The following is a 27,173-nucleotide window of genomic DNA, read 5'->3' as shown; positions in this document are numbered from 1 at the left end:
AATGATCATTTGTCACAGATGTCTATAAATCATTGGACGGACAAGGGGGCATGTTCTCTTAGTCTTCCTCTGAGATATGATGAGTTGGTGAAAGAATTGCTAAAGCAAATTTATTATTTATAAATTTTTAGGGTGGAAAGCTGTCCCTCTTCTTTCAATTATTTGGGATGACTGTATGTAAACCCCTGGGCTTTTCTATGCATAGTTATTTTTTTTTTTTAATTTTTTTTTAACGTTTATTTATTTTTTTGAGACAGAGAGAGACAGAGCATGAACAGGGGAGAGGCAGAGAGAGGGAGACACAGAATCTGAAACAGGCTCCAGGCTTTGAGCTGTCAGCACAGAGCCCGACGCGGGGCTCGAACTCACAGACTGCGAGATCATTACCTGAGCCGAAGTCGGCCGCTTAACCGACTGAGCCACCCAGGCGCCCCTAGTTATTTTTTCTAGTAACCATCAAAGATGGTTTCAAATGATTCTTGCCCACTTATATTATTGTTAGTGATCCATATACATGGAAGCAGTAATATCATGACCTTTTGTTATTTCTTTTATGTTGTTTTAATTTATATCTTTACCCAGGCTTATAAAATATTTTCTGGGTTTGGAGTCAGGGTGATTTTAACATTTTCTAAGTGGCTTTAGTGTCGATATTTTAAATATTTGAATCCTACCCTATAATTAACAGCCATTCCTATTCCATATCTTCCTGTCACATTTATGCTAGGAGATGTGCCCAAGCACATTTATGCTAAGAGATGAAGCAGTAATATCATGACCTTTTTGTTATTTCTTTTATGTTGTTTTAATTTATATCTTTACTCAGGCTTATAAAATATTTTCTGTGTTTGGAGTCAGGGTGATTTTAACATTTTCTAAGTGGCTTTAGTGTCAATATTTTAAATATTTGAATCCTACCCTATAATTAACAGCCATTCCTATTCCATATCTCCCTGTCACATTTATGCTAAGAGATGTTGCCCAAGGTGAATAAAGGAATTAAATTTATATTCAGAATGATCCATAAGCTGTCCAGAGCCTGAGAATAGATTTAAAGCAGATTGAATCATCCAATGGCATGCCAGTTTACCTAGTAAAGAAATATGGCTTCAAGTAGAACACAGGCTCTATAAATCATGAAAACATTCAACTGGCTTTCTAGCTTACCCCTTTATGAATGCGGATTCTATTTGTTAGCTTTAAAATATTTTGCGGAATAATTCATAAATAGCACAAGCCTGGTATGCCCTGTCAATTGATGAGTAACTCTTAATCATAATTTAAGTTTTTATTAAACTGTTTTGATGGTGAGGAGACTTCCTCAAACTGAAGCATTGGGGGTAGTCGTCATAGAACAGGACGGCAAGGCTGGCGCCGAGCAGTACTTGGCGTTTCTAAAGCTGGCAGATGTAGCCCAGTTAAGTCATAGAATGAAATCTGAAAATAATGATATGGTCCTTTCCTTCAGTCAAATATTCAATCCGGGTTGAGTTAATAATGAGAACCTTATGAACAAAGGAGTCCGCCTCACATCTGTGTCTGTGGTAAAGCCAGTGAGAGTTCATTGAAAATTTGCTCGCTTAACATGCAACGCTAACAATAACATGGCATGAACGTCAGTAGTTGAAGGGTCACACAGAATTATGCATAAACTTTATCCTATTAGGATGTGAAGTGATTGCTTGAATCACTTTGAAACCCTGCACATGGTTTTCTAAAAAAAAACAGCCGCCTTAGAATTTAAGTCTGAAGAAGCAAGTGGTGTGCCTTTCAGTGAATAAAGTCCTGTTCTGTCTCAGTATGGTGTCTGGGACCATGATTTACATGTGTGAATCACTTGTGGCCTCTAGAATAAACTTGACTTCTATCAGGATATGCCTCCACTGAGAAATCCACAGCAGCATAAACATCATTGATTTCGGTTGTAGAAGCAGCCACAGAATTTATCCAGACCTCCAGTGTCATCTTATAGAAGAGCAAACTAAGATCGTTTGGTGGTCAGGTTTCTTTTTCAATGTCACAAAGCATGTTAATGGAACAGGCTGAACTTGTACCAAGCCTTCTTCACTCGCTGGTCCTGTTCTTTTCATTCATATGAGCTGCTCCTTCAAGATTGTGCTTTTTCTACAAACAGCATCGGTATCTTGAAAACAAAGTATATGTAATATTGTAAAAAGCAGCAGGAATTATTTTCTCTCTTTCCCTTCTCCCTCACTGAAACTCTAGGAAAGGTTAGAGTTGAGCTTACTTTGTAATGCTTCTATTTTTAAAGTGCTGTGTAAGAGTAATTAATGTGGAAGGTTTAGATTAGAGGTGCCAAAAATCTCATCGTGGTCTTGCCACTACATCCACTAAACACCACATCCTGCTCAGACTCAAAGGGAGGTAAAGATAGGTTTTTTTCTACAATGGCACATATAGAGTCCTCAGTGTTAAATAGAGTCAAAGGGCAGAGAGGAGAGAAGGCATCTGTTTCTTGACTAAGTTTACTAATATGGCAGTGAGACAGTCCCAAATGATTAACTGTGTGTGTGTGTGTGTGTGTGTGTGTGTGTGTGTGCGCGCGCGCGCGCGCGTGTGTGTGTGTGTGCATGCACATGTGCACACAAATGTTGCAGTGAAGACCGGAGTTGTTCTAATGCAGTTGTAAATGTGTCTGGTAACTTCTAAGCTATCCTGTACATTACAACAGTTTTACAGTGGAAAGGGTGAAACTGTGGTGTGCCACCTCTGAAGAAAAAAAAAAAAGACCACTCCAATGGTTTAGAATAATTTAAAGTCTAGGATGAATGTACTTTTCAGAACGGATTTTCCTTTCTTTTCTAGGGCCTTAGGGTCACTATGGGTTTAGGATTTCCTTAAATCAAGCTCAAGGGATCCCCTGAGGCAATGCTAACTGCTTATCCACTGCATAGTTGGTTTCCTTTGGAGTCCCAGTTTATTGTCAGATGGGTCTAGAATCTGTACTTTGGGTGGACCCTGAGCTTTGATATTTAGCTTTTGACTCCATTAGGCTGTCAACAGAAAGTGCAGATTTGTTGGGATAGGGCTAAAGCACTTTGTGAACTGGCTCATTTTCTTATATACTCTTGTTTAGCATGATAATTCCTATCTTGACTGATTTTTGATGCTTTTAAACAATTTTATAAACATATTTTATCCAGCATTTTAAATTGTTCTCATGGGAGGATTGATTCCAATCATCTAGCCTATTATTTTCAGAAGTTGGTATTATGAGAGTATCCTCCAGCTCTGTAGTTGAGTTTTGTTAAAAGAGACTGAAGTTTCTATACAGCATTCCATCCATATTTTGGGAGTCAGTGTGGTATTCGCAGCTCCAGGTCCATTTTAGTGGGAAACAGTAGCTGCAGGGCAATTTCAAATTTCATAAGGCTCAATTTTACCCCACCCCGTCTCACTATGAGGTAGAATATCCACATAATTTACCATCCAAACCTGGATACCTTTGAGAGTGGAAGGGGGTGCTATGACTAATACTGCCTGTGCAGCAGGTACAAATGGGAAATTTTTCAGGAACATCAGGAGTAGGGCAACTCTACCATCAGATCAAATGGAAATGAATTTCTGATCTAATTCTCCTTCATATACATGTATTTGTAAAACAACTATTTATTGGCTAGGGAACTTCAGTTCATAGTGTGGAAAGCCTGTTTGGTAAACCTGAGATTGTCTAGCTGTCTGTCCTTTTGGTACTGTCATCAATACCTTGTCTGAAAGGTTTGCTCCAGATTGATGTAAACACCTCACAGAGGCAGGAATCTGTTAGCCTTATATTCTGTACCTGGCAACTAGAAATCTAACTCAGCCAATGTCTGGACCCAAGAGCACTTAGAGACGAAGCTTCAGGCAGCGTCCTTAAAGATCCAGGCTATAGACTTACTCCACTAAGTTTTCATGCTCTGTCTGTGGGCAGGGTGGAGTAGAGCATGTCTAAGAGATTTTAGCTAACCTGCATGTCTTATATTCTTTTAGTTTCACCAGTGAAGGCCCATTTCAGATATTAGAATGTTAACTAGCAAAGCCTCAGTTACTGATCTACATAGGGATAGATGAGGAGCTTGTGATAACTGACTCTGAAATATGGCCTTTCTTACGTAGTGCTGGCCTACCATCCCTGAGGTATGGGTGTTAAGACAAGTGACTGCTCCTTAAGTTGAAGCTTTAACTGGCTCATATATACCATTACATCACCTTAGTATATATGTTTTAAAATAGATTAAAGATGGGGCATCTGGGTGGCTCACTCAGCTAAGCTTCTGACTTCAACTCAGGTCATGATCTTGCGGTTTGTGAGTTGGAGCCCCAGTTCAGACTCTGTTCTGACAGCTTGGAACCTGGAGCCTGCTTCAGATCCTGTGTCTTCCTCTCTCTTTGTCAAGAATAAACCTAAAAAAAACCCTGCCTATTTAAAAAATAGATTAAAGATACTGTAGCAAGGGATACCTAAGATGTATTTAATCATCCCACCCCTAGAAAATAAGTTTTGCTAATCTTTCAGGATTGGGCAGCCCAAAGTATTAATTAATAGCCCTCGTTCCTTTCTTCCTTTTAACGTCTGTGCTATCTAAAGCCAACTAGTATTATGAGCCCATGGGCAACAAATACTAAATTATGTCCTTGTTGAAATGTCTATCCTCTTTAAATCTGGTTTATCAAAATCATGTGTCTTGATATTAAATAAGATAACTATGCAAACCACCTGGCAAATAAAATCATGTTTATTTTTATTCTTTGGTCTCTAAGCCTAAAGATTGCTTTTTCAAACACTTTTAAAAATGCAGTTAAGGATACCTTACAAGGATGATAACATGCTTTTAGCTTTAAATTCCAGTGAAGTCTATCTGTTAATTTCTGATTTCTTATTGGAACCTGCTTCATGTTGCTGTTCTTTTGATCTTCTGTCATTGCCCTCCTTCAGAGGAGATCAGAGTTGTTAGAAGCCTTATCCTGATAACTGTTGTAAGGCAAATATCGAAATAAGCTATATCAAATGATTGTTTTGGTTTCCAGTGCAAATAAAATTTATGTTTATACTATATTATGTAGTCTAGTAAGTACATAGTAGTATTTTATTTTTAAAAATCATGTATACATCTTAATTAAAAAATACTTTATGGCTGAAAAATACTAACCCATCATCTGAGTTTTCAGTGGGTTATGATCACTGAGCACAGATCGCCATAATAAATATAATAATAATGCAAAATTTGAAATATTGTGAGAATTATCAAAATGTGACACAGTGACACAAAGCGAACCAATGCTGTTGGAAAAATGGCACCAATGTACTTGCTTCCAGCAGCATTTCCACAAACCTTCAACTTTTAAAAAAACGCAGTATCTGCCAAGTCAATAAAGCTAAGTACAATAAAATGAGGTAAGCCCGTAGCTGTGTAAAGTGGTCCAGAAAAGGGAGTTATAACTGTTCATTATACAATGGAGGGAATAGAGACTTCTAGATTAAGCTTGCCTGGGGCTTCACCTTAATAGGATCAGAATGGGTGTCCAGTTCCTTCGGCTCCTACACTGGCCAAAGCACTTTGGGCCCTCAGTTGTTTTTGAGTTACTAAAGTTCTAGAAAATATATTTAGCAAATTAAGTGTCATTTCATACATTCCTCAGTTTGTTTATTGGGTCTCTTCCTTAGAGAATGAAGCAGATTTTTTTTTTCACAGCTATGAAAAATACTTTAGAGGGAATTATTAATGGAGTTGCTTGTTCATGATTGAACCAAGCAAAGATAAACAAATTTGCTCTAGAGAAACAACCTGGGCTGAACTTATTGATGAATGAAAGCAGGTTATGTTTACTTGTAAAAAGCTTGTGACACACAGAGCATGGAACTTTCCAGTTTACTGATGCTCAGAGAGTATATAGGGAAAGACGCTCTATCTCCCTAGTTCAGTCCTTGCTTTCATTTTGTACTCACACTCTAAGCATATTTCTTTATTCTTTGTGTCTGTATTTCCCTGCGTTTTTCCCTTTACTTTCACGTGTAGACTAGCATTGATTAAGAGCGTGATTCCAGGGCCGAGCTGCTTGGGTTTTATTTGGGACAGAATGTATTTCTCCCCCCCAGCCCCCAATTCATCTGTTCAAAGCCCTAATCCCCAGTGTGATTGTACTGACAGTGGGGCCTTTGGGAGATACTCAGGTTAGGTGAGCTCATGAGGGCGGCTCCCATGATGGGATTAACACCCTTTAAGAAGAAGAACGGAGGCCACAGTCTCTGCAAACTAGGAAGAGGGTCCTTACCAGTTCAAGCCTCCAGAACTGGGAGACCTTAATTCCTTTTTAAACCACTCAATCTGTGATATTTGTTAGCGGCACCATCTGACCGATTTGGTAAAGATTCTGGGTAAGACAGATTTGAATCCCAGTGCTGCCACCGGTTAGCTGAGTAAACCAGGGTGCTTTTCCTCGTATCTCTATACCTCAGTCTCCTCATTTTAGAAAGGGCGACTAAATGAATTATTTCCTGTAAACACACACACATTAAACGGTCAATATTCTGTCCTCACCTTTCTGCATTTCTTAGAAAAGGAGTTCGTTTATAGGCTTTGGAGATGTTTGAACTCAGAATCTGGCCAACCAGTGAGGAGGGAGAACTTAGAGACTTTATTCCTTCTCCTGTTACTGAGAACATGTTCTGCTACAAGCCTTTACCATGAGACAACAGAGGTAGTGGAATACAGAAGCTGCACCTGATGACCTTTGAGAGCAAGATGAGAGAGGAGGAGTGGGAGTCTAAGTTCAAGGGGTGCATAACTAACGCAGACTTGATTCTTCTGGAGCTTGGGTTTTCCATCAGTATTACTAAAATATTGAATATTAGTACTGAGCTGTGTCCATTTCTGTTTTCTGGATGGAGATAAATATGAGAATTATTTCTATTAGCAGCTCCTAGAAGGTGAGCATGGACACATCCTTGGACTGTACTTTGTCTGCAAGGAGAGCAATTTGTTTTGGAAATTTAAAAGGCTGGGGTCTCCCCTAACTGTGTGATTTCTAAATCATTGTCTCTGTGCAGCGTGCCAACCATATTCCTCGTGGACCACTGTTGGCTGTGGGTGGCTTGTGAGGGTAGCAGGGGAAGGCAGTTTGACTTGGTTGCTACAGCGAGTTTTGGTAAGAAGCAGGAGTAGAATCTTAAGTGGAGACACAGACAGATGCCTTCTGTTTCTTGCTTTGACATATTATTTAACTGACGGTTACACTGGTTTCTAGCTATGAATGTAAAGTATAAAAACACTTCTTTAAAACCTAGAGATACCCTTTCTTAACTATGAGAACTTACGGTAACTCTTCCTGTGTATTTTGATAGCCTACACACATAGTAGCTTTTTCACCCTTTCGGGCTGCCACTGAATACCATTTTTTTAATGAAATTTTCTACCAAATGAGTTGTAGATTACAAACTCCTGGTCTGTTTCGTAGAGTTTCTGATTTCATTCTTTGAGACACAAGCTTTTTCACTTGTCTATTAATTACCAGAAGAAAGTTTATCCATAATCATTTATTTATTTTTGTAATATTCTCAAAACCTGGGTTCAGTATGGGCAATGTTGTTTTTTTTCCTGGCAGGTTTTCCAGTGTCTGGCTTCTTTGTGAAACTCAAGTTTACAAGGCTCACTTAGAAATTGCTTCATGCCCCCTTTTTTACCTTTATTTTAAGTGTTTTCCTCACATAGGATATAGAGTTTTAAGTCCTGTTTATTATATTTATTGGGACATTAAAATCTAGTAAATGCTACTGGGAAGTTTAGTGAATGGTTTTCATTGAAATGTAAAGTCAATTAGAATTAGAAATTTGAGAAGAAAGTGGGCTCCATCCAGTGAGCTGTGTAACCTTTTCATCAATTGTAGCCTTGTCGCAGAGAAAAATACATGCGAGATAGGTCCACTTTCATTAAAACCTACTTTTAGAAATTTAATATAAGAATATGTTTTAAAAATTCATTACCTACAGTTTGTTATAAAAAGAAAGACCTCCTAAATCATTTTAAGTCACACATAGATTATTAAATCAAGGGAAAATGAATGATAAGTTTTTATTACAGCCTCAGAAAAAACCTGGGTTGTACTTAGCTTATATTTTTTATGACATTGTTCCACAATTGGGCTTTTTGATTATGCTTTTATGGGAAGGAGAAACACAATACTTGAGGCTGTTCTGAAACTGTGAGCTTTGATGTGGGTATTCTTTTCCTTCATTGCACTTAGTGTTTGATTATGTATTGGTGTTTGTGTGTTTGTTTTTTCTGCCCCCCTCCACCACCTCCCAACCCTCCCTCCCACATAAGCTCCATGAAGCCTGCAGATAAAGCCCACTACAGCTCAGCTCAGGATGTTCGCCCATATAATGCCCTATCTGCTCTTCACAATCATCGGGTGATTGTTAAAGGAATTGCCCAGGACCAAATGGGGGGTGCGTGGAGGTGGAGCCCAAATTTGAGCACAGACACTGAGTGCATAATTAATCACACCAACTTTGACCCTTGACCCACTATGTGTTAAAGGTGCAGTTTTTGCAAAAATATTCCATTTGCACAGTCCTTGAGAGGGGTGGGGATTTGGACTGTTATTGGGGGAAAGGGAAACCCCCTCTTGATAACTGGAATCCCGTGTGTACTTTAAAATTGACTTATTTAAAATTCTATGTGTTTTGACACGTGCTTTTTCAGCACCCCAAAGCGGCCATCCTTAGGATGCTTTCTGGTCTTTATCCTCTCAGATGAACTGAGCATCTGAGAGTACTAGAGGTGAAGAAAGTAAAGAGTGATTGGCACTTTCCACATTTCCCTTAGGAGCTACCTGTGTCCTATTCCTACTAGGTACATTCTAGCAATAAACTCATGGTTATTCCCCGTAAGCCCTGTGTGCTGAGACATTGGGTAAAATGGTTTAAAAAGTTATGTAATGTGATGCTGTCTTTGAGCATGACTACAGTAATGATATTTCATGCTGATGACTATCTTACCTCCCTCCTCACAATCAAACATGAATACAAGAATACTACTTCCCTAGGAGCAGTTTTCATCCAAATACTTCTGAATATGCTATAAAATTTATTAAAGAGTTTCAAACAATTATTATTTACATGTGATTAAGAAATCAAATAGTACAGGAGGGCTTGCAATGGAAAACAACTCAGAATTCCCCATATGGACTTTGTCACTTCCATGATAGATTGTAAAGCCATGATTTCTCCTTGCTTGAGCCACTGTGGAATAATCCCAGCCTCCTTCAAGTAAATGGTGGAATTTAGGAGGATGCTTGTCTGTTGTTGTTACTGAACAGTATGAAGTCCTTATGAATTAAATTGTTGTGAAGAGAATTCTAAATTGAACATGATGTTTAAATAGATTATCTGCCAATTTTCTTTTAATTCTAAAATTTATGATTCTTAGTTTTGGGATGTACAATTGCTGATAATAATAATAATAGCCAGCATGCAAAGTCATTGCTGTAGGGTTTGCAATGACTCTATGAGGTAGGTGGTGTTATTATTCCCATCTCAGGGCCAAAAAACTGAGGCAGAGAGGCAAAAGTTAAGCAGCAGGTGTGTGTGTGTGGGGAGGGGGGGGGCTGTGGTTTAATCATAGGTGGTCTGGTTGCAAAGTCTGTGCTCTGAAGCCCTGTGCCGTATTTCCTAAGAAGTCTCAAGTGTTAGTAATTGTATCGGTGACTTAAGCTGGAGAAAATGGCACGTGATTTTTTTTTTTCCCTCCATGGTTCATAACTACAAAACCAGTCTACTGGCTAGCAACTATCATTGCTATTTACAGCACTCTAATGTAGTGTCATACAGCTAGAGCACACATTCTTATTGTGTGTGTTTGTAGGGGGAGTGGAGGGAGGGAAGGTAGAATCAAGGAACATAGAAAAAGACTGTCATGAAGGATGCAAAGAAGTTACTTAATGGATCTCGTCGGATTTGCTTTAAAATTCCTTCTATTATCACTTCCTGTCCAGTCTTCTGTTCTGTGCTTTAGGTGATACTCAGATGTGCTTTGCTAGAGAAAGCTGCCGAGTGGAGCGTGTGTCTATATGCCCAACTTCTGTACCAATTAAAGGGATAAAGAGAAGAATGCATTCGGAGACTATAATCACCTGAGCAACATATTTTCATATAAGTGCAAAGTGTATTAGAGTGGCCAATTATGCCGTTATAACCATTGGTTCTTACCATAAAGATCTCAGCGTTGACAGTTATATCAGGGGAATCTTGATTCATTCATTCCTACTATTTCTGTTTGCCTTCCTTTCCTTATTTCTTCCCATATTTAATTATTCACTTACTCAGATATTTACTGAGTATTTAGTTTGTGCCAAGCTCCATTCCTGGCACTGGGATACAAAAATGAGAACAAAAAAGCCAAAACAACAAATGGCTGTGTGGAACTTGAATTCCATTAGGGAAGAAAACGATTTATAAATATATAAAGCAAAATGTATGGTATGTCAAATGGTGATACGTGCCATTGAGGAAATAAACAAAAGCAGGGAATGGAAAAAGCACAGAGTGGAAGGCAAGGGAGAAGTCAGGGAGAGCCTCAGTGAGGACTTGAAATCTGAAGGGTGCAAGAAAAAGAACCCCATACAAATCATAGGGAAGAGCATGTTGTAAGAAGAAGCAGTCAAGTGTGACAATCTTGTGGTGCTAATAACCTGACACACTAAAGGATCAGCAAGTTGCCTGGTGATCCTAGAGAGAGTGATCAAGGGGGAGAGAAGTTTGAGATGTCTTTAGGTAAATAATGGGGGGCACAGGGCAGGGAGAAGTCAAGGGGGTTTGGCAGGAGGACCAGAAGAAAGCTATAATAGTAATTCAGATGCAAGACAATGGTGACTCGTTCCCGAGTAATGACAGTAGAGGTGTGAGATGTAGCCAGATTCAGAATATTTTTTGAAGGTAGAGGTAACAGGATTTGCTTATGGATTAGATGTAGACTCTGAGAAAGAGTGAGGACTCTAGGATTTTTGGCCTTAGTTAATACAAGGATTTATTTGCTATTTTCTGAGATGAGGAAAATTGCAGAAAGGGTAGTTTGAGAAGGGAAGATCAGGAGTTCCACTTGAGACATGCCATGTTTAAGATTCCTGTGAGACATGTGAGTAGAGGTGTTGTACATTTAGCATCATAAGTTCAGATTTAGAGAATTTTGGACTGGCGACACAGCATACGATTCATTAGCATCCTAATGATGGATGTAAGTGTAGGTGGAGTAGAATGGAAATCCAAGTATGAGCCTTGGAGTTCAGCAGTAAGAGGATGCAGAGAGAGGAGGAGGAACCAACAAATACCGAGAAGAAATTGCCAGTTGAGGTAGACGGAAGACCAAGAGAGTGTTTTGTCTTGAAACCAAGCAAAGGAAAAGAGAACTCTGTCAGATGTTGCTGATAGACCAAATTAAGTAGTGGTTGTTGGGGATCTTGACAACAGGTGGGCAAAGTGGTGGAGGCCAGAGCCTGCCTTTTATGAGAGGATGGAAAGAGCGATTTGGAGAAGGCTTGTATTAGGGTCTTTAATGACTTGAGAGAAAGTATAACATGTTTGTTAGTCATGTGAATGGTCTCTTAGGAATGGAAGAAATGAATCTATAGGAGACAGTGGTCACTGCTAGACTGATGCCCCTGAGGAGGGGGAGGAAGGCAACCAGTGCCAAGTACAAGGGTTGGCTTTAGTTGGACACTGACAGATCATCCATAGGAAAACTAGAAGGGGAAGAGTACCAGCACAGATTCATTGAGGCTCATATTTTGGGACTTGTGGGAGTTCTTTCTTAACTGTTTTTATTTGCTCAGAGAAGTAAGAGCAAGGTCATCAACTGGGAACCAGAAGGTTGAAGGTGGTGTTGGAGGTTTGAGGAGAATGGAGAGAGTTCTTTACCAGAGTGGCGGAGTAGGAAATTATAGTATGACCACAAGATAAGAGTAAAGGACCCATTTGAGGTGAGTGGCCATAAATTTAAGGATGGTTCATGTTTCTGGCAGTCATATTCATCTGTGAGGCATGCTCATGTACAGTGTGTTAAGAGTGGTTTTAACAAATGTTGAGTTTTGCCATTTTACTGAGACACCTCGGGGGAGGCAGGAGTTAAAGGGCATATGCATGTGGGTATAAATAATGGTCTATGGTTGAAAGTGTGTGTTAGGACATAAAGGAGGCATGTAAGGGACAAAATAATGGGAGGGGACTCAATGGATCATGGGTCCTGGTGAGACTGACAAGAGAAAACTTTGAACTCACCTTGGGGGTTATATAAACTTGTACTTCAGGTGACTTAACTGAAATCATCATGTTAACACCTAGTTTCACCTCAGCAAAAGGAAAATGAGCAATTAGCATTGTTGATGGAAGATGCAAGAATTTTCTGAGGCAGGCATCAGTGTTTATGTTGCTTCTCCAAACTAGACATCATTTGCCATCATGGTCCTCAAGGCATTGGCTATACTGAGCTACTCAGTTTACTGAAAATAAGTGAGTTTTCACAAACCTTCAGGATTATATCCTACTTGAATCTAATGTGACATTGCTTAGAGTATTCTAGATGGGCTAGGAGTTAGATCAAGTGGAAAATGAAGAGCAAAGAGAAATATACTTATGTTGAGCATATTATATATTTTTATTGGTTCTGTCTGGAAATGGGGCAGAATGCCCAAGCTCTCTTTGTTTTCCCTCATTTGTGCATCACATTTTGTTCACCAAGAAAATGGACTTATGCAGTAGATAATTGGAAGTTGTTTTACAATCAGATTGTGTTTTTACATTATTTCCACTGAGCAGTTGGCTCTAGTAATTATTCTTCCATAAAGAGGAACATAAACAGGAACAGCTTTCTTGATTTGCTAACACTCCTGTGAAGATAAATTTGAAATATTTGTCCCTAGACAAAATATTAGTAATTCAATACAAACAAATTTGATTACTCTTTAGTGGACTATTGGATAACGTTGAAAATTTGTGATAACAGCCATTTAAGGGAATACAAATTGAGTAATTTATGATCTCCATGTTGATATTAATTATTTCCTTTGGAAAGAAATTTCATTCTTAGCATTTTTCATTTGAAAATTCAAAATTTTACAATCAATCTGTTTTAGACCTGTTAGCTTCCATGCTTTTAGACTGCTATATTTTGATGCAGTTATGTCATGTATTTCTTCCTTTAAAAAGTTTTAATTAATGGAGAATGGAAATGTGTTTCATAAATATTATGCCTCAATAAAAATTGTTTTACACTTTTGAAAATCTCTTCATGGTCCAGTTTAATAGACAGCCAGATTCTCCTATCTGCTTTTGCATTTATTCAGTTGCTATATGTTGTTTTGGTTGAAATGTATGAAGAAAATCTGTCTTCACACAGATAATGCAGCTGGAAAGAGGTATTAGTCTTTCAGATTATGGTGGCTATTATTCTTTTGTTTTAAAGTTTACTTATTATTGAGAGAGAGAGAGAGAGAGAGAGAGAGAGAGAGAGAGAGAGAGGGAGAGGATGAATGCATGTGAGTGGGGGAGGGTCAGAGAGCTTGAGGAAGAGAGAGAGAATCCCAAGCAGCCTTCATGCTAACTGCACAGAGCACAATGCAAGGCTCAAACTCAGGAACTGTGAGATTATGACCTGAGCCAAAATCAAGAGTCCAATGCTTAATGGGCTGAGCCACCCAGGTGCCCCTGGTGGACATTATTCTTAATACTACACCAAAACTAGGGGCACCTGGGTGGCTCAGTCGATTAAGCGTCCAACTTCGGCTCAGGCCATGATCTCACAGTTCGTGGGTTCGAGCCCCGCATTGGGCTCTGTGCTGACAGCTCACAGCCTGGAGCCTGCTTCAGATCCTGTGTCTCCCTCTCTCTCTGCCCCTCCCCTGATCACACTCTGTCTCTCTGTCTCTCAAACATAATTAACATTAACAAAATATGACTTCACTCATATGAGGACTTTAAGAGACAAAACAGATGAACATAAGGGAAGGGAAACAAAAAGAATATAAAAACAGGGAGGCGGACAAAACAGAAGAGACTTATAAATATGGAGAACAAACTGAGGGTTGCTGGAGGGGTTGTGGGAGGGGGGGGATGGGCTAAATGGCTAAGGGGCATTAAGGAATCTACTCCTGAAATCATTGCTTCACTATGGGCTAATTCGGATGTAAATTTTAAATAATAAAAAATCTTCAACCAATAGTAGTTTCCTTATAGTTATTTGCAATTTGGAATTTCAAAGCCATATCAATACACTTTTCACACATTAAAAAAAAAAGATTACATTTCACTCAACGTTAAATACATCGATCTGCTAACATTACCTTATTTAACTGAGTTAAGGCATTTGGATGACTTAGATGTTTGGCAGAAAACACAAATTTAGGAGTATGGGTTCACTTAAATGAAACCCAAATATTCATTTAAATTCTAACAGGCTCTGCTATGTTTTGAAGTGAATTCCAGTTACAATATGTGTGTGCTAATGTTGGTTGTTTCAGTGCCCTGTTTTAAGCGTAACTTGCAACTATGCAGAGAGACATTTGGGGGTCCTGGACTCACTGCAGCGGTAGAGTGGAAACTAGCATCAGAGGGTCAGTCGACCTTATCTCAGCCATAATCTCTGGAATGAAATATTCCCGTCATCAGCTGCACGTAGCAAAAGGTCTGGGTGTCATAAGGAAATGACATCAGTTTTCTAGCATCTGTGATATGCCCTCGAGTAGTAATTTCAGAATACTTAGTAAAAGGCTTAGATTGTTGAAATATGATGTAGTCTGGGGAGTTAACTTTCAGTCTCAATCTCTGACTCTTTTATTCTGTGCCAGAAAGGAATCCTGCAAGACAGGATGAGTTTTCCTTTGTGGCAGCCTGGCTAGTGAGGATCAATACACCTACTCTCCAATTTCCTCACTTAGAAGAGAGGAGGAGGTGTGATATTCTCCGGGAATTCGAGGAAGAGGAAATTGTTTTTCTTGAACAAGAAGTTTCATGATTTCAGCTGAGAGTATTTTCAAGTATTTTGGCAAAGTGTTTTAGCCACCAGCAACCATTTCTCCTACGCAGATACGTTCAGATGGGCTCTATACACCTTGAACGCAAGGAGCAGACAAAAATACAAAAGAAGCTTTGTGTGTGGGAATTGTGAAATTTGAAGTCTGCATTGTTTTAATGGTTGAAGGTTTGATGGGATTATTTATGTATAGGAATACTTAAGGAAAATATATTAGCAAATTTTTGTGATGGTGGAAAAATGTTCTCTTGGTCAGTCAAAGCCAGTGGACTCCATTGAAAGCTTTTCTAAATAGTAACGCTCACCCTCTGTTTTACTATTTGTGCATATTGCCAGTCATCAAGGGATGTCAGGAAGCTCTGGTCATAAAAATAGCCTTCTTTAATTAAATAATTTCTTAATAAGCCATGAGAAGAAAAGGATACACGCATCTTACTCAAATCCACATTTGGGAGGCATCGTAGTTGCAGAAGTGCTAGAAGTCACTGGATATTTAAAATAATGAAGCATAAATTATATTAAAAAATAAATAAAATAATGAAGGAGGGGCGTCTGGGTGGCTCCAACTTCGGTTCAGGTCATGATCTCGCGGTTTGTGAGTTCGAGCCCTGCATTGGGCTCTGCGTTGACAGCTCAGAGCCTGGAGCCTGCTTTGGGTTCTGTCTCCCTCTCTCTCTGCCCCTCCCCTGCTCACCCCCTGTGTCTCTCTGTCTCAAAGGTGAATAAACATTAAAAACAAATTAAAAAATAATGAAGGAGGTGGATGGGGAATGAGGGATGGGGGCGAGGGGAAAAATGGGTGATGGGCATTGAGGAGGGCACTTGTTGGGATGAGCACTGGGTGTTGTATGTAAGCCAATTTGACAGTAAATTATATTTAAAAAAAAGAAAACATGAAAACTGAAAAAATAAAATAACAAAGAAGAAGGGGGGACAAATAGTCCCCTTTGTCAAGGCAGGATGCTGAGCATCTGGTGGTCATTTCTGAACCCTAGGGAGTGGGCAGTATGATGACAGAATAGCAGGTAGAAGGAGGAAAATTCCTCCAACAGTGGCCTTTCCATTCACCAGACAACTACTAAAGTTTAATTAAGGCTCAAAAGTCTAAGGGGATGAATTAGAACGGAGGCAGTTCCATTTGAAAAGTTTCTGTTTTACTTAGAAGCGACTTTTATTCATTAAAAGCACATCAGAGTAATCAGAATATTTGGAACTCCTCCCCATATTTAACTGATCTCTCATTCCCAGCAATGAAAGATTACATTAATCCACACACACACACACACACACACACACACACACACACACACATCAAGAGAGAAGAAAGAAAAACTTTCATTAACTGAACAAATGGCAGAAATGACTGAACACACACATAAACTAGAGCATTACATTTTTGCACGTATTAACTGCATGTTGAACTAAGTAAACCACAAAATGATTCTTAAGGGAACTTAAGTATCATGTGTATTCTTTAGATTTTGTTTCTCAAGTTTTTTGGCAAAATAGTCATGAGACAAGTTGTTAGTCAAAGTCATCTCTGTGGTACAATGAAAGGAATTACCGTAACATGTCACGTCTTGGTATGCAACCTCTCATATTCTCAGTCGTATATGTTCACAACTAAGTTTTCTTTATTTTTTGATAGATCTTTAATTTTCAGTGGCTAAACTTCTTGGTTTCTTTTCCTTCCTCAACATGTCTGCCAATAGATAAATGTTAATATTTACTGAGGAAGCTATGTAAGTGCATGTTTAAGTAAATTACTTTAAAAAATGACTTTTAAACCACAATTATAATCTTTATGTTTGTAAGTTCGGGCTTTCTCTTCGGGGTTCCTTTTGAAATCAGACATGTTTGTGAAGAATTACCCCCCAAAAAGTATGGCTGTTATCTGTGTGAAAGTTATTTTGGCACAAGGCATTTTAAATTTCTGATAGATTGTGTACTTTTGGAGCAATGTATATGCGTGCATTCAAAATAAAACTTAACAGTGTTCCCCCTTTACAGTATGTGTTAGGAAACAGTGGCAAAATGTGGACAGAGTTAGGGTCCTTTTTCCAGGGAGACTCACTAACAGTGGATCTTTTACACAAAGTACAGTGCGTTGTTTGAAACTATGTATGCTCATCTATACGCTGTGCTTAAAATAAACACTATCTGGGAATATGCTAGTCTTTTTTTCTTTCTTTCTTTTTTATTCCATACCCTAGATTTTGTCACCTGCCAAAGTCAAATAAATCTTATCTAAACAGTTGAGATAAGCCTTGAGTTGTACCCAGTATGGTCAAATCAACAAACCTCTTCAAAAACAGAAATGAAATACAATATCACTAGATTAAACAGTCTACAATGGCAATCATGTTTGCATTTAAAGATTTTATTCCAAAAGGATTACAGTGTTGGTATCCGTTTTTCCCCCTGCCTAGACAAGAAGGCGACATACTGAGTCAAACAAAATGCATTTGCTCTCTAACAATTTAACTTGTGTGGCTCTTATAAACAAGGCCCATAGGTGTATGAAGCCTACTGACTTAATCAGTAACTCATGTCATTAACTTTGTATAAGCAAGTATGCTTGAGAGGTACCAGTGGTGGATTGGGTATCAGATTTGTTTTTTTTTTTTTTTTTTCCCAGCAGGAAAGCCTTTCTTTATGTAGCCTAAGTACAAAAATCTGTAGAATTCTGGCATTTTATTGTCTGTACCTTACAACAAATCCCTACCAGGTTAAACTGCCTGAAAAGAGAAGGTAGTATAAATGGCTATGTATTCTAAATTAATAGGATATTATAAAAATGCAATTTTCTTCCCTTCTAAGGCACATATCAATTTAATTGCTAATGCACACCCTACAAGGGCAGGAAGTGTGTCTGAGGTTTGCCACCACCAGGTCCCCAGGGCTGAGAAGGCTACCTGTCCTGGAGTTAGAACACTATGAATATTTATTCCAGAAATGAATAAATGATGTTTTCAAGAAGATGCTATTTACTTTGCAGATAAATACAAATATTTTATAATGATTTAATCAGTTGCTGATATCTAAAAGTATGTTTGTGAAGTGAATATATTTTTATTTATAGTTAAATGGTTCCCTTTCAATGTCACACTGTTTAATTGGCAATTTATTTATAAGTGATAAGCAGTAAACATGTCATGATGTCAATCAATGGCATTTTTAAAACTACCTCACAGATAGTATTAACTTCTGTGCACTTCTTGACCATAGAGTATTTTATACACTGCCTGCTGGTTTGAAAATAACCCATGTCCCCACTGGTCTTTAAGTACATCTTCACATACTCGCACTCAGCCTCTCGCACATCTGAGAGTTAGCCCAACCGGATATACAGTTGGGGTTCTGATGTGATGCCTTTCTTTTATTTTTAAGGTCCAAACAATAGTATAAAATACATATCTTCATTTTCTAATTTATATTGTTGTATAAGAGCAATTGTGTGTATAAAGGTATATATGATATTCAGACATTTAGAGAGAGCTAAGAGTCTTCCATTTTTGGGTGCCCACTATGGCAAGGACTGTGTTCCACCTCTTAATTTGACAATAACCATTTGAGGGAGGTGTTAACATCATTATATACCCATTTCACATGTGAATAAACTGAGACTCAACTTATCAAGGATCTCCCAAGGGACACACACTAACTAGTCACAGATCCATGTTTTGTTTTTTTTTTTTTAATTTTTTTTATGTTTATTTTTGAGAGAGAGAGAGAGAGAGAGACAAAGTGCACACGGGAGAGGGGCAGAGAGACAGGGAGACACAAAATCCGAAGCAGGCTCCAGGCTTTGAGCTGTCAGCACAGAGGCTGACACGGGGCTCGAACTCATGAACTGTGAGAGTCAGACACTTAACCAGAACTGAGCCACCCAGGCGCCCCCACGAATCCATGTTTTTAATCCAGGTTTGTGTGAATCCAAAGCACTGAGGTTTAAGGTTTCAAGAAATTTTAGAAAAAAATCAAGAGTAATTATTTGGGTAAATTAGAACTTCTCAATAAATATGTTAGTATATTAACCAGGGATTTGAATGGAAGGGGCAATAGCAAAATTTAGAAGTCTTATAAATGTAAAAGGAATGGAGTGTCACTGTTTTAATTTGGAATCTTTAAAAGAATGCTATTGATGTATTTGTTGTTAAATTTATTATGGTCCTTAGATAATCCAGAATTCCTTGAAATATTATTTAAGAATTTGTGTGTTTCGGGGCGCCTGGGTGGCTCAGTCGGTTGAGCCTCCGACTTCGGCTCAGGTCACGATCTCGCGGTCCTTGAGTTCGAGCCCCGGGTCGGCTCTGGGCTGATGGCTCAGAGCCTGGAGCCTGTTTCGGATTCTGTGTCTTCCTCTCTCTGACCCTCCCCCATTCATGCTATGTCTCTCTCTGTCCCAAAAAGAAATAAACGTTAAAAAAAAATTAAAAAAAAAAAATTAAAAAAAAAAGAATTTGTGTGTTTCATGTGTATGTTAAAAATTTGTGGCAACATGTCTCTGGCAAGTTCCCCACAGTGTGGGAATGTACGTGTGGGACAAGCCCACGTGCTCAAACATGTATGATGGTTGGATGTGTGAACAATGGAAATGTTACATTATCATTTCATATTCTTATCAAGTGTGAAGTTTAGGTGAATATGGTGCCAAATATCTTACTCTATGAAAAAATGTTAGTTTTAAAAAAAAATTTTGGTTATGTTTGATTTTAACTAAGCCAAGCAAAACCAAAAAAAAAAAAAACCTTTAAAATTGCTTCACTGCATCATTAGGAATTTGTTGCTAAGTGATACATTTTGACAGTGTTTTAAGTAACTCCCCAGATGTGAGGATTTTTAGTTGGGAGTTAATGCGTCAGTATTTCCTTATAAAGGGTTCTTGCTCCATTGTCGTCAGATTGCACAGCGATATGGACTTACCAAAGGTTTCTATGCTTTACTGAATTTCAAATAAAAATGTGAAGTTAATAATTCTAGGCATTGCTGCCAAAATGTTTTTTTTTTCCCCTTTTGTTTTACCTTTTTATATCTTCCTGGCAGGACAAACAGAGCAGTATTAGAAATTACTGAATGAGTAAAAACTGACCGTTTGCATCTACCACAGACTGTAGATATGAAGGAGGGAGAGGAAGCTGCTTCCTCTTCAAATATCTTTCTTTTCCTTTTTATGTCTCAGTTTCTTCCTTCATTGTCATGCAGATGGCTTTGCTTATATTGTTTGCAACAGATCCCACTGCCTCTGCCAGTGTTTGGCTTTTGCTTTCTCAGGTGTTGCTGCCTTCATGGATTGATGGGACCAATAACACAGATACGTGGTTGATAGTGTCTCTTTCTTAAGGTCAGCTCGTATGGCTTCTTTCTGAAGGTTCAGTAATGATTTTGTTTTTCACATTATACGCTTTTTTAGTTTTCTGCTGTTTGTGGAACACTCTGGCATGAGTGTATGATGTATTTAAGGCAAGATCCTATCAGGCTATTTAAAATCTCCTTGGAGGGACAGAGCACATAATTCTGTACAAAAGGAGTATCTGAAATATGTCAGGTGATTTGTATTTATGTTAAAGGGCTCAATCAAGAGGTCAGAGATGTCGTTATGAGCCATGGTACTTAGGGAGTGTTTCAGAGATTACTTAGGCTGCAGCTTGAAATTGCTATTTTGTTAGAGATAGTGGTTTCTCCACATTGTCCACACTTTTCAACTTCCCCTCTGTTCTAGGTAACCATTGGAAACAATTCTGGCCAGTGAGACAGAAGTAGAAATTTGCTAAGGATTCACACTTAATAGACATTGCACATACTTTCTTGCTGCTTACCTTTTTCCTCCATTTTGCCTGGAATGTGAAAGTGATAGATGGAGTTATGGCAGCTATTTTTCCACGTAAGGAATAGGTATTTAAAGACCATAAAAAACTTTTTATTGTCTGTAAGCTTTTTAAAAACTTTCTGAGTCAATGCCAACCTATCTCAACTTTGTTTAAGTCATTATTTACTCAGATATTCTTTTTACGGTTGAAAAGTTTTTAATGAGTGCAAATGTATTTAGCACTTTTGCCATGTTATCAAATGGCGGATTGTCAAGAATATATTCATATTTCAGATGTCTTTGTTATACTCTAACTAAATGGCTGACATTACTGCCTAGAATAGTATAAAATGAGCCAAACTTTGAAGCAGGAGGCGAGGAGGACTAAGTTATAAACCAACATGATGAATGACGTTTTTTCCTCTCATTTAGGCCCCGTGTCTTTCATTTGCATTCCTAATACAGCAAAGGGTTTGGAATTCAGCTATTATTCCTCTTTAATTCTACCAGGATTCAGATACTCTTTTTAAAAATATCTTTCCCTTTACCAACTGTACTCAGTTTGTGTTAATCACTCTTGTACTTCTTCACCCACCTATAGAAGTATTCCTCAAAATAGTTACCTAAAAACCTTAAATTTAGTTAGGTAAGAAAAGGGAAATGTTTCTATTATTAGGTAAAGACTTAAAAGAGAAAATAAGCTGAAAAAGTTTCCAAGTTATGGTCTGTCTTCTAGTTTCAGAGTCCCTGAAGTTAAAAATGCTTTTGGTGGAGCAGGCGATCTCATGAATGAATTTTGTGAACACGGGGATCACCCAGGGCAGGACTTCTGGCTGTGTTAGCATATGAGCCAGGTGCTGTATATTTGGCAGAATATGGTCAGGAGGGAGTATGTGGGATCTAGTCTTGGGAACTGGTCAAAACTGATTATTTTCTCTAAAACTCCTACTATTGGGATGCTGGCCATCCTGAATTGGTCTAATGTTCTTAATGTTTTCTCCTCTTTTTGATATACTTTTGGGAAATACTCTCTCATTTATTTCCCATACCTTCTATTGAATGTTTCTATGATGTTACCATGTTTTTATGTTTGGAGAACCACTTTATGTTTCCAGTTTGGAGGGTGTTGCAGTAATCCAGGCAGTAGTTGGGAGTGTCTGGGAACAGGGTGGTAGCAATGACAATGATGAAATGAAATCATATCTGCATGTATTTGGAATGTAGAACCATGAGGATTTATGATGTACTGGGTGTGGAATGTGAGCAAAAGGAGTTAAGGATAGCCCAACCAGCAGATGGGTCTCCATCATGTGAGAGAGGGGAGAGTGTGGGCACAGTAGGTCTACCTTTAGAGTTCCAGGTGAGCATGCTGAGTAGACTGTTGTTTCTACAAGGGGAAGGTTCAAGAAGGAGGTTGGAGGCTAGAGAGGAAAATGTTTCAAATCCACCATGAGACTATAAGAGATCACCAAGAATAGGAATGTAGATGGTTAGGAAGAGGTAAAAGGGTCAAGCCCTAGGATCCTTCAATAATAAAAGGTTGGAGAGAGAAGGAGCCAGCTAAGGAGAATGAAGAGTGGGGAGCATTATGAGCAGGAGGAAGAAGAGAGTGGCATTCTGGAAGCCAGATTAAGCATGTGTATCTGGAGAAAGGAATTATTCACTGCATCAAATGCTGCTGAGATTGAGGAGTGTGCATTTGGATTTCACAGGATTGAAATTACTGCCGACTCAATAATCAGAGCAAAAGCTTGAGGGGGTGGGATTAAGAAGCTAGGGTAGAGAAGAATGTGAGGACAGTGGGTATTGGAAAACCTTAGGAAGATATGGAGGAGTCTTCTGTGTGTGTGTGTGTGTGTGTGTGTGTGTGTGTGTGTGTGTGTGTGTGTGTTTCCCTCCCCTGTTTGGTCTCTACTTCCCCCCAAAGGTGAAATTTTTTATTTCACTGAAATGTACAGAGAGGTAGAAATTATCTTCACATGTGTCCTTTTTCCTGATATTAAAGTATAATGACTAGTTACTTGCAATTCCTTAAAGAGATCTCAGAAAATTTTGCTCCCCAGTGGCTGGGACATGATGACAGCTTGGACCATTTTAAATGAGAGATGCTTCTGATCTCTTATTTAAGATGAGTTTCTACTTGAACAGAGGTCTTTGCTTTGCTTCTCAGCAATCTGCAAGGCTAACTTCATCTTAGCTTTTCCTGTGGCTTCTCAATTCCAAATGGGGTAAAAAGATGGTTTCTCTAAGCCCTTATACTCTTTCTTACTATGTCAGTGAGAAGAGGGCATGAACTGTAAATACAGGCTGATTTGCACTTATTGTGTGTTTAAGCTTTCTGCTGACTCTGCTCCCTTCCCATATACCTTAACCAAAATCAGTGTTGATGGTTTCCCTGTGGGTGAGACGTGTTTAGTCTCCCGTATTACTATCTGTACAAGTGGAACTGTGATTTTTTTCCTTTTGCTGAGAATGTTTTCAACCTACGTTCTCTAAAATCTCTCAGTCAAAATACTGATTTGGAGAGATGTTGGTAAAATAGTTTTCTTGTAGGAACGTTAGAGGGTCCATAATAACAATAAACACAACCAACATTTTCTGAGTGTTTGCTACAGGCATGGCACTGCCTCTGAGTGATTTATTTGAATAATCTCCTGCAAGAATCCTATAGGGTGGGTGTTTTATTAGGTCTATTTTGCAGATTCGAAGCAAATTGAGATACCCTATGTTACACAGATAGTAATAAGTGGTGTATTCCACTGCCTTCCACTGACATTTGTCAAATAATGATATGGCATCCCATATTATTATTTTATCTTTTTGCAGTATGAAGTCATCTAGAGTGAAGTTATTTGTTTACAAAAGGGCAATCAGGGTGAGCTCAAGGAATATTCAGTTTGTCCAGGCAAGTTAAAGGTACAGTTAAGTTTCAGGAATTACTAACCTCAACCTATTTCAACCTTTTGACATTCAAAGAAGACTTTTTCCCAAGCCTCGTATGTACTAGGTTCTTCTATATTTTGTGAAGTTCACAATAAATTAGGCGTGATCATCTATGGTACAGGGAAATGCCTGTCAACATTATCTCATGTTTCTGTATGTCTTTATATCATGCCTCATATAAACTTATTATCAATGAGACTAGGAGGCTTAGCTGATTTGATAGATTATGCCTGTATGAGAAGTCAGCTTTCATGTAATAGAGACGGCGGGATGTTACTTCTAAGATTGGGTTGCAAAGAGAAGGTGGCCTTATCCTGCACGCCCCCTCTAGATCACTCTGAAGGAAGTGAACTTCCTTCACCCTGTTGTCTTATTGCGAGCTTACCTATAGAGAGAGACATCTGGCAAGAAACTGAGGCCCACAGCCACAGTTTCAGCCAATAACCAGTGAGGAGCTGAAGCCCTCAGTCTGAGGAACTGAATCCTGCAAACAACCACATGATCTTGGGAATGGATCCCCCTACAGAGTCTTCATAGAAGATCTCAGCCCCAGCCAACACCATGACTGAAGTCTTAGGAGAAATCTTGAGGCAAAGGTACCCAGCTAAAACCGTACCTGAATTTCTGAGGCACAGATAATATGTTTGTTGATAACATGATAATATGTTTTAAGCCCCGACTAAGCTTTAGTGTAATTTGCTGTGCAGAAATGGATGACTAATAAAGCCTCTTGATAATAAACACCATGAGGTTTTCTACTTTTGGGGGCTTCCACCCCCAGTTTAGCAGGGCATGTGAGAGGGAGGGATTAAGGCCGGAAACCACAGTGACTGGAGTTCAGGGCTGGTGGAGGGAAGGGGCCATCAAAAGCAGTCCTGAGGCTGCTCTAGTCCTATCCCTTTGGGGAGATCCCAGCTTAAAATACAGACTGGAGTAAAGCAGGTACTAACAGTGTTCCATGGCTTAAAATATTGCATTCAGTAGGAGTAATTGCATCATATAGAATTTCACCAAGAAGTGAACTACTTTATCTGGCTGCTCAAAATATATGACACATTTACAAATTTGGCTAATAATTAATGTTTTCTGAACTTTTGTTTTACATGAGTTTCTTTTAACAGAAACTCTTAAAATATAGTCCTTTCCCTTTTGTGTACTCTTTTTTTTTTTTTTTTTTTTTTTTTTGGTTAGAAGCACAGAGACTGGGTTCTTGTTATTATGCAGAAATTCAGACATACATGTTTTATTTCACTGTAGTCCGAGTGATTTAACATCATAGTAAGTTAGAATAAGCAACATGTACCACATTTCTGGTGTTGAAGAAGGCAAATATGTGTTAATAGCAGTGTCTAGGGAATGTGATATGGGCCTATGACGATCACCTGTTTGTGTGTATGTGTGTACAATGTCATGTGCCCAGCATACAGCCATTTCCCATGATAGGTCTAGAATTCTTTTTATGTAACGCAGTATCTTAGAAACAAAAGGAAATAGATTTTTTGTTAGCATAGTTTATTTTGATACATTTTTAATGTTTATGTATTTATTTTGAGAGAGAGGGAGAGGAGGAGGGACAAAGAAGGAGGGGGAGAGATAAAATATAAAGCAGTCTCCACAATGTCAGCTTAGAGCCCAATGTAGGGCTTGAACTCATGAACTGTGAGATCAAAACCTGCGCCAAAATCAAGAGTCAGGTGCTTAACCAACTGAGCCACCCAGGTGCCCCTTTTGATACATTTTTAATACCTTACGTTAAATTGACTGAGATCTAAAATAGGCTATTTCACTCTTTGTTTTGTAACAGCATGTTTTAATGCGAAGTGCATTGGATCTCAGCGTATACTCACTCAGTGAGTGTATACCAGTGGAGTTCATTAAGGAAAGAGCTATGGTCTCAGCTTCTGATTATTGAAAGCAAAAGTTTAATCCTGGACCTAATTTTAATCTAACACATTCCCAGCTCAATCTCCAGTTTCTAACCAATGTGTTGACAGATAATACATTTTAAAATTAATTACATAAATTATTCCATGGCTTCTTGGATTAGCCTTCTTACTATAAAATTGCTTATATTCTCCACATAATAAATATATTCTACAGACACAAGTTATTATCCCACTTGATAAAATCTCAGAGAAGCTTAGTGTCTTGATCAATGATACACAGCCTGTTGATAGAAAAGCCAGAAAGAGTACCAAGTTCTTCTACTTCATTATCATATCTTGGACATTTTATAAAAGTTTAGGCTTAAAAATTAAAATGCTATCCATTTTGGTCTGGAGTGATTATTAACACATGGTCATTTATAGGTTTTTTAAAGAGAGTGTTAAAAACCTCCATATGTTCTAATCCTGGAAAGTCAGCGTGTTTTATAAATACGCTGATAATCTTTTAATATGCAAAAAAGGCCAGAGTGGCCTCTCAACACCGTCTTAGCCCTTGTATCTTTCTACATAGAAGCAAAACAGATGCTTCTTGGCCAAATTCAAAGTAGCATTTATCTATATATATTTTGTGGGAAAGCAATTAAAATTGCTTGGTAGACCTACAAGGGAATGGCTGGGTGGGAAAGGTGATGAGTCCCAGACAATGATGGCTGCTCCTGGAAGTCTTAGAGCAAAGAGTAGGGAATGAGTGTGAAATATTTGGCTTCTAATCTTAAGTGTAATCACATTAGCACCTAATGGAATATTAGAGAATAAAGTAATCTGAATTAAAGATTTATCACTGAATATCCTTCCAAATTGGGGTTTATTTATGTTGTGAAATCTTAGTCTTATGCCTAATAATTTAAATGTCAAGTAAAAAAGACAGAGCATGATGAACGATACCCAATAGCTGTAAGCCAGGCTGTCATGTAGTTGTAATAATTCATCATTCATATGAGAGTGGAACCCTTAATAGATGCAGGTGGAATTTTTATTTTTGGTCCATGAGGGCACAAAACACAAGTAGGAGAAAAAGAAAGTTGTTTACCTTTGGGTTAGATAATAAAGCTTATTAAAGCCAGAAGAGTTGAACTTTTGTGAGAACTTGAAGAGGGAAATAACGTTAACCAACAACATGCCAGATTCTTTTACTTGTTCCTGCCTTTGGTCCCCATGAGACCCCAAATCTTGCTAATGCTTTCTATTATTTTCTTTTACCCTTAGCCCTGTCCTCCATAAAGAAACTAAAACTTGTCAAGTAGCTTACTTGAAATAATGTAGCAGTGAAGAAAAATTTAAATTTAAACCCAGTTAAGTTCTATGTTCCGTGTTCCTTCCACATCCATAAACCATCCCATAAAAATAGCTTTCCCTTTTGGGGGAATAGAGGAACTATCACCCAGACATAATCTCAAAAAAGGTGTTTTCCTCTCAAAGAAGGCTGAAATTTTGCACACGGAGTCAGGGGAT

At 38.4% G+C, this 27,173-nt stretch overlaps 1 protein-coding gene across 1 annotated transcript in view; it reads left to right on the top strand.

Annotated features, from left to right (window-relative positions):
• FMN2 (formin 2) overlaps window positions 1-27,173 on the top strand; it is a 386,263-nt gene that overhangs the window by 179,132 nt on the left and 179,958 nt on the right. The gene's annotated exons all lie outside the window — the stretch shown is intronic.

This window comes from Panthera onca, chromosome F1 (assembly GCF_046562875.1).
Source record: "Panthera onca isolate mPanOnc1 chromosome F1, mPanOnc1 haplotype 2, whole genome shotgun sequence".
Classification (NCBI taxonomy): Eukaryota; Metazoa; Chordata; class Mammalia; order Carnivora; family Felidae; genus Panthera; species Panthera onca.
Note: the sequence above shows the minus strand (reverse complement) of the source record. Positions and strands in the feature narration are given on the sequence as shown.